Consider the following 6,817-nt stretch of genomic DNA (forward strand, 5'->3'; position numbering starts at 1 on the left):
GTTTTGTTGGAAAGTATTTTTGTTCTTTGATCAGTCATTTCATTGTTAAATAAGGTATTTTTGTTACTTTGTGATTTCGTTGTTTTTCATTTCATTTTGAAATGAAAAGCAAGACCAACCACAAAATAATAAGAATATTTTGAATGTTAAAATTGTTTATAAAAAAAAAGAGTAAAAAAAATATATTTCGAAGAAGAATATCGTTGACTAAAAGAAGAAATGAAATTTTATTCTTTTATTTGTATTTTTTGATTTTTTTTTCTCGTCACGTAGGATTCGAAGTTCTTGGATGAAATTAATTAATCACCGGGTGGCTTATCATTTGCAAAAATAATTTTTTGTTGTCAAAGGTTACGCAATCTTTTAGTGGTTGTTGCATTTTTATTTTCGAAATCGAAAGCAACAAAGATAAAAATAGAATTTGTTTGTTTTCATTGATTGTGTACCTAGACTAGTTTGATATGAGGAGAGGTAGTATTTTGTTGCTGAATAATTTAATAATAGCACAAAAAATTTCTTTTGTTTTACTTTTTATACAGGTAAGTGTAGAGTTGACTCTGAAATTTTTGATTTTTTTGATTTTTGATTTATTTATTTTATTAATTATATATATAACTATTAAAAGTTTAAATCTTTAACAAAATTTTAAATTAACAAAAATTTTGATTTGAATTTAGAATTTAAATTTTGAATAATAACAAGATTTGAAATCTAACAATAATTTATTTTAATGAAATTTATGAGAAGTTTCTTAAAACGTTGGAAGTTGGACTCATCTTTTACATCTCTTGGCAGTGAATTAAATAGTTTCACTCCTTGATACATTACAGATTTTTGAGTGCTGCTCCGGTTATATCTCTCCAGTCTGAAATCATTTGCAGATCTTAGATTGAATGGTTGCAATTCGCCAACATAAACCAATTTCTCTTGTAGATACTGTGGATAATTGCAAGATTTTATATTATAAATAAAAATAAGGACTTTCAGTATTAGACGCTGATTAACATTTAACCACTTTAAGGATTGTAACATAAAATTTGAAGGGGTATATCTATCACACTTTAAGACAACACGCATAGCTTTATTTTGAAGAACCTGTAGTCTTTGCCTAAGATCTATATTGCACATGTACAGAATTGTAGCACAATAGTCAAAATGTGGCAGAACAATTGTGTTGTAAATCATTACTGCATTTTTAAAGCTTAATTTCTTTCTGACTCTATTTAAAAAGCCCACTTTTTTGCTTATCTTCGCACAAATATAATCAGAATGTTCTTTGAAATTTAAGTCTTTATCAATAATAACACCTAAATATTTTATGCTTTTCACTTGTTGGATATTTTCCGATCCAATTTGCAAATTTACAATTTCATTTGAATTTAGAATCATAAATTTGGTTTTTGACACATTTAGTTTTAATTTGTTCATACAAAGCCACTGATAAACATTATCAAGATCTTCATTAATTTTTGCATATACATCCATTATATTCTTAAAGTCAATGTAAATTAAAGTGTCATCTGCAAAAAGAACACATTTACACCATTTTAACACTTTGTTAATTTCGTTTATGTAGAGAAGAAATAATTCACCACCCAAATTAGATCCTTGTGGCACTCCAATATTGACACTTCTTTCGTTTGATTCACTTTCTGAAATTTTAGTTATTTGCGATCTTTGGTTTAGGTAAGATTCAAACCATTTCTTCTCAATTCCTCTTACGCCGTAATTCTCCATCTTATCAATTAAAATTTCTCTATCAATGGTTTCAAACGCTCTTTTAAAATCCATGAATATGGCAATTATTTTTCTCCCTTCATCCATCTTTATCTTCCAGTCGTGGATTGTACTTACTAGAGCTGTTTCACATGAATGCCCTCCCCGAAATCCAGATTGTTGATCTATCAATATATTTTGTGTTTTGACGTGTTGGGAAAGTTGCTTGCTTGCTATTTTTTCAATAATTTTTTCCATTGTCGGTAACATATTTACTGGCCTATATTCAAGTGCTTCTCTGGGATTTGGGACTTTTGCAACAGGGACAACAACAGATTTTTTTAGGGTTTTGGGAAACACTCCACATTGTAGTGACTCATTTATTATTTCTAAAATTTCATGGCCAACTAAGTCGAAATTCTCTAAAAAAATGGTTGAGTTTATTCCGAAAACATCTTTTTTGTTGTTCATTTCTTTTAAAACACTTTCAAGATCACTAATGGCAAGGGGTTTGAAAAGAAAAACAGATTGTACTGGGCATATAATGGACACGTAGGGGACATGCAAAATAGAATTATTTATTTCAACTATCAACAAAAAAATCATTTAAATGATTTACTATTGCACATATATTTGTCTCTATTGCACCGTTTATTTCTATTTTCGTTATATCTTTACGATCATTACCTAAAACTAAATCTTTTATTGCACGCCATAGTCCCTTCTGGTTACCACTATTTAAAGCTATTTTATATTGCACATAATTGTTTTTCGCTTTATTAATACTTTGTTTGTACTTATTTCTAATCAGTCTATATGAGTTCCAGTCTTGATTGCACTTAGTTATCACAGCTTTGTTATACGCATTAATTTTTATGTTTCTTAGAGAGTCTAGTTCATTATTATACCATGGTGTTATTCCTTTGGTTCTAACAGATTTAAAAGAAAACATTTCATTCATTACCCGAACTAATTTCGAACATAATTTTTCAGATTTATCAATTGTAATGTCTTCTTCAATGGTGCAATTTTCTGACCAAAGATCTCTGAATTTTTCTTTTTTGTAGTTGTTTATTTTGATAATTTTTTTAGTGGGAACTTTATTAGACTTACTATTATTTATAAAAAATTGTATGGTTTCATGGTCAGATATTTTTAGATTTTTATTTACTTTTACATCAATATTATCACAGTTGGTTATCACATAATCGATTAGTGTTTCAGAATTTGCTGTTATTCTTGTTGGCTCTGTAACTAATTGTTTTAAAGCATTGTCGTTTATAATTTTACAACATGTTGCTCATATTTGTTTACATTTTTAATAGATTGTTTCATTTCTTCTATTTTGACACTTTGACTTTTCAGCTCATTATTTATCTCTCTTACACTTTCTTTTACTACTTTCAAACTTTCATTTAATGATATTAGTGCATTTTTGCAATCAATACATAGTACACATATTAAACTCTTTGTTTCAACTATATTCAATACGTGTTTGTCACCAACACAGCTTGCATGAAAAAAACGACCACATGACCCGCTGCATTGAATTGTTGCTAAATTTCGCGATCCATGTTTATTTCAAATTTGATCACTGATTCGTACTAACAAACACTTCTTGATTAAACCTCGTTAGATTTCAAAATTGTTGTCACTTTATTTTTGCAATTAATAATCAATTTTTAGGAGCCCGACGGGAATGCTGTGCATATCGTTCGGCTCACACACTGCAGCTCACACACTTAAGTTCAAAGTTTTCAGATTTCATATGATAACTTTGATTTCTAGTTGTTGACTCATATTCATAGATTTTGGTACGTTAAGCTAGCGGGGCCCTGAGGTAAGATAAAAATTCGGAGCCCCTCATCCTCTATTTTTTTTTTTTTTTTTTTCATTTAAGAGAATGTATGGGGATTTTTTACATTTAATTTTTACTTTTTTTAATGTTTTAAATTTATATTTTTTAGTAGGTACCAAACTAACAGTTTTGTTTTCTAGTTTTAAAGCATTATTTTTTCTCCTGAAGTTTTTGGGCATCCGCCGCGTGCAAGCAATTTTGCTATTCCTTTTAAACTGATAGAAGGTAGTCTCTGAGGCCCTTATTGTTCGAACCGATCGAATCGATAAATATCTGTTTTGGTATTGTATATCTCTTTGGACAAAGATATTTGCTATTGTGATATTATGCAATTGATTTTAGTTGATAGCAAAATTAGAAATAGATCGAACGATAAAACAAAAAATACACTGGCCAACAATTTCCAACTTTTTAAAATTTTCCAGAAAGATTTATGTATATCAAATTTTATAGATTTGGGTTCAGTGAGCTCAAAAATCATAAATTGTTTTCTTTCTAGCTGCTCTAGTTGTTGAAATATTTAATTGTTCATATTTGGGGAATATTAATACTAAATATTAAGTTTTCCTTATTTTGAGTGTTTATTAATGTTTTTGAAAAACTTGTCCTCAATATTTTGAAAAAAAAAAAAAATTTTAAAATGTCTTTTTTTCAAAATTGTTCGAAATATGTACATACATTATGTATGTATGTAAAATATGGATTTATTTTTCATAATTTGTTGGCTATTTTTATTGTTATTCAGAAAAGGATATGGCAATACAGTTAATAAAACTTTTGTTAATAGAAGCGATTGGAAAAAATTGTATTTTTTTTTTTTTTTCAAAGTTCAACATTTAAATATAAAGTTATTTTTTCTTCGTCCAATTGTCCTTATTGTTGTAGGTTAAATAGACTTTTTAATAGACTTTTTTACAAATCAGGGCCTTAATAAGTTTGTCAGTTTTATACGTGCTTGAAACATGTACAATGCATTACCTTACCTTACCAACGTTGAAGAAGAACGTTTGTCAAAATATTTTTTCCCTCAAAAATTAGTACTTTTTATACAAAAAATGCAGCCTCGAAGCATAATACCAACTTTATGACTAACATTGACCATCTTGAGATTCACCATAATATACTTAATAAATAACCATACACTTCCTTATTTTATGTTTAACCGTTACAGATTATTCTCATCAGTTAGATAAATGTTCATTTTGTCAAAATACTTTTTCCGACCACTGTAGGTACCAGAGAACCAAACGAGTCGAGTATTGTTTACGAACATCGAGTACTTACTCGAAAAAAACGATCTCGAACAAACAGAATCAACACAACTCAAATATGTTCGAGCTTTCCTGTTTAGGAGTATGATGACTCGTAAGTAATCCTACATTTCAAACGAGTTCAAACGATCATTTTTCTTTTCGAGTATAATCGAGTAAAATGATCGTGAACAAAATGTTTATGATCAATGTGATCGAAATTACTCGAACTGGAAAGGAAATGTTCATAGTGTTCGAGCGAGGGTGGTTTTTCTTGTAGAATAAATAAAAGAGAATCAGTTTGGTACACAAAAGCAAGTTACATTTGTTTTATTTAAATTAATTAATTTGACAAGATAATGAAATGAAGAAAAACGTATTAGAATAAAATTAAATTAAATACAGAAAAAAAGAAAAATTAAATAAAACTTAATGCTAGATACAAAAAATTGAATAAATTAAATTAAGTTAAAAATTATGACACTTGTATTTATGAAAAAAAAAATATTTATATTGGATTTATCTTTAAGTTTGAATTCGCAATCATCAAATTATTTACAGTTTCTGGGTTGAACCTCGATCGTTTTTCTGTAATTATATTTCCAGCCTGTGAAAATGCTCGTTCTGATGCTGCTGATGTTGCGGGAATACAATTCAAAATTTTATGTGCTTCATAAAGGTTTTTGAATTGGCCTTTATTTTCACACCACCATTGAAGAATATCCACAGGGCCTTTCGAATTAAACTGAATGTATCTTTCTATTTGTAATTGATTTGTAGTTTCCCCAATATACCTACCCGAAAAAATAGTAATTTGTTTTAAAAACAATCATCCCAAATCGCATTATTGCATATTTTTTAGGGATATGTTTCTACTACGCACCTACCTGCACAAATTAACTGGGCATTCCCCACTACCCCATTTGTATTGTTACCTAACGACTAATTACTTTTTTATTTACTCAGTCATTGAAAATCCTTTTCTAAAACCACAATTATAAAATTAAAATAACCTGCTTTAATTGCAGTTGTACCGCAAACAACCAACCCTCAAAACCTAAATTAAAAAAAATATGCAACAGGTACCCATAGGACGTAGAAATTGGAAGTGGTTGTTTTCATTGTTCAAACTGTTCATGATTTTTCGATCACGTTCGAACATTTCAATCACTTTCGATCATTTCGAGAAAAGCCTAGTGTTTATGAACAGTCAATCTGTTTACGAGTAATTTTGTTCGTGGGTATTGAGGATCGACTATGCTCATGAGTTCAAATAATTTGTGTGGTTTTTGTTTGTGAGTATTTTTGTTTATGAGTAAGATGATTTAGGAGTATAGAGAGAAAACGATCGAGCACGAACGATCATTTTAAAAAATTGAAATTGTTCGAACAGGTTCGAACATACTCATTTGGATCTCTGGTAGGTACCTACCTAATTCAAAATAGATTTTTTAGGATTTTTAATCAACTTAGCATTTTATTTCGAAAATCAGTGACCTTTTCTTAAAATTGTGGTTTTGGCATTGATTGATACTTGTACAAAATGGGGTTCGAAAATTATTATTTTTAAATATTACGAAAAAATTAAAATTTTTTGAAAATGTTAACATGAACCAGAACATGAATAGAGACCACCAGTGCATCAATTTACTTACATTTGCGGCCGTCTCCAGTTACCGGGCACTTTTCGAAAAATCTTTATAGCTAGTGACTTCAAAGGGTTTATCCAAATTTTCACTCGTATGCTGTTCTAGAGCAAAATGTTGGAAAAAACACTAATAAATCCCTAGTAATGAAGATTTTCCGAGAGGTGGCCGGAAACTGAAGACGGCCAAAAATAGGCAACTCTACCCAATGGCGTTTTTTAAACCATTTTTGAAAGCGGCTTTAATTGGCTCCAAGCCATTGGATTTCGTCATGCCCTTCATCGTCGTCGTCCTGTGGGTTTGTGCGTTTAATTGTAAACATTTTGACTGGCTTAATAAGTGGAAGG

The sequence above is a fragment of the Episyrphus balteatus genome, chromosome 3 (assembly GCF_945859705.1).
Source record: "Episyrphus balteatus chromosome 3, idEpiBalt1.1, whole genome shotgun sequence".
Lineage (NCBI taxonomy): Eukaryota > Metazoa > Arthropoda > Insecta > Diptera > Syrphidae > Episyrphus > Episyrphus balteatus.